The sequence below is a fragment of the Rhipicephalus sanguineus genome, chromosome 1, assembly GCF_013339695.2.
Source record: "Rhipicephalus sanguineus isolate Rsan-2018 chromosome 1, BIME_Rsan_1.4, whole genome shotgun sequence".
Lineage (NCBI taxonomy): Eukaryota > Metazoa > Arthropoda > Arachnida > Ixodida > Ixodidae > Rhipicephalus > Rhipicephalus sanguineus.
In genome coordinates, this window is record NC_051176.1 from 145294403 (window position 1) to 145296591 (window position 2189).

General features: G+C 45.4%; 1 non-coding gene across 1 annotated transcript; it reads left to right on the forward strand.

The window, feature by feature from the left end:
* Positions 1–1042: 1042 nt before the first annotated feature.
* Trnap-ugg (transfer RNA proline (anticodon UGG)) lies at positions 1043–1114 on the forward strand. The gene has a single exon. It is a non-coding gene; the product is annotated as a tRNA-Pro (tRNA).
* Positions 1115–2189: the final 1075 nt, after the last annotated feature.

A 2189-nucleotide genomic window follows, 5' to 3' on the forward strand; every position in this document is an offset into this window, starting at 1 on the left:
GATCGAAAATTCCCACTTTCGAAAGTGTCGACGATGGGCCCCTTGTGTCCGGTGCGCGAAAATTCCCACTTTCGCACACTGGACACAGGGGGCCCGTCGTCGTTTGTTGATGTCGCGGATTCAAGCATCTGTGGCCATCATCCCTGGACTGTTCGGCAGCAGGTCTTATTTTCTCGAAGCCTGCCTACTCGAACTCATCGAAACCGGAGGCGCGTTCGGGGACCACACTGGCTGGAAAGTCGCAGTTGGAACATGCAGTGTGGCGCAGGGTGAGGAAATTCCGAGAAAGGTAAAATAGAGACGAGGAGGAAGAGGAATTAAATAAGACGCTCGCTAGTAAGCAAGACATCTTTTCTCGGTTTGTCGGTTAGATATTGTGGAAGCCCTACATAACACAATAATTGCGGACTGACGCGATCTTTTTAATGAGGTCACCTATGCAGGGATTACATATAAACATACTGGCCTCAAACAAACCATCCGTACAGGCAACTGCGGGAAATAGAAGGAAAGAAGATGACATTTAGGGGCTCGTTTTTTTTTGTTAGACACAATATTAATTATAACTAACAGACAATAATGCCAAGAAAAAGCATAGGGGGCGTTATTTGTAATAATTGGGATATAAATGTGAAGAAATTAAAGTGCACGAAAAGATAACTTGCCGCCGACAGTGGCCGAACCTGCGACCTTCGAATTAATATTGTTAGACACAATATTAATTATAACTAACAGACAATAATGCGATGGAAACTATAGGGGATGTTAACGGTGTCTAAAAAAGAAAAACGAGCCCCTAAAAGTCATCTACTTTCCTTCGTTCATAGCGAGGGTCTCGTTCTGGAAGACTTGGTGCCTTCAGGTAGTATGCGAGGGATTATTGGTCAGCTGCCAGCTCGTAAAAAAAGATCACTTGCTACGTGACGCCAAAAGGCAGAAAAAGAGTGTTCCACACTCGCCGCCATGGCTGTGATCGGCGCTGACTAACACTCCTAGGTTTAAATGCACATGTATACCCTATGAAGTACACGAGGGGATGACCGCCGCCGTAGCTCAGTGGTAGAGCATCGGACGTGGCATTCGAAGGTCGCAGGTTCGGTCCCTGGCGGCGGCAAGTTATCTTTTCGTCCACTTTACTTTCTTCACATTTATATCCCAATTATTACAAATAACATCCCCTATACTTTCCTTAGCATTAGTGTCTGTTAGTTCTAATTAATATTGCGGGAAACAGAGTGACATGAGTTTCTGTCTCCCGGCTTAGAAAAAACAGCAGCTGTGTCAGAATACTCCGCAGGTTTCATCCGATCGTTGCCGTAACACGGCGCCACTCACACCTTTTCAATCGTGCGTACAGCCTGAACTGTGAGCGCTATCTAGTGTATAAGGCATTACAACATAAATTGCACGACTGTCCTTTCTTGTCACAGCAAAAGACGGGGGCCTCTCTGAAAGCTGTATTTCTCCCTAAATATGCGACCATACAGTATTACTAAGTGCTACAAGGTCACTTCTTCAATAGTAATGCACTGGATGCTAGACGTTCGGTAAGACGACGCGTAAAGTTGCGTATTACATAAAGGGTGTATAAGACCCTTTCCACAATTCGCGAGTGCGCATTCCTGCGCTACATTTTCTCTCAACTAATGGCAGCAACTTTCGTGCTTCAAGTGGAGACGAGGTCGTAGTTGCACGTGCTGGCGTTTGTCGATTATGCGTGTTCATGTCAACAGAGCCGAGTCTACATTTTCCGCGTCCCAGCTCAAGAAAACCGCGCTTGAACATTCTGTTTGAAGAAGTGACTAGCTGCCATTAATTGGGCTAACTGCATCGCAGGAAAGCTAGCTGAACAATTATGAAACTGGTATATACCCTATAAGACGGACAGTTGGGCTAAGCATAATAAAAGATGGTTACTAGCGTCCTTGTCCTCTTTACGCTAGCAAACGTGTCTTATTATGTATATACGGATTATCTAATCCTCTCCCCATCATCGTACTTCATCACTCCTTTTCCCCCGTTGCGTTTTCCCCGGTGCAGAGTAGCAGGCAGGGGGGTACTAGCTCAGGCCACCCTCTCTGCCTTATATTGCATTTTCTCTCTCTCTTTCATCGGTAAACAATATTTTATTTGCTAAACAGTGAAACAGAGCGGCACTAAGAACCAGTCAGGAAATAAGCAGCGCATAT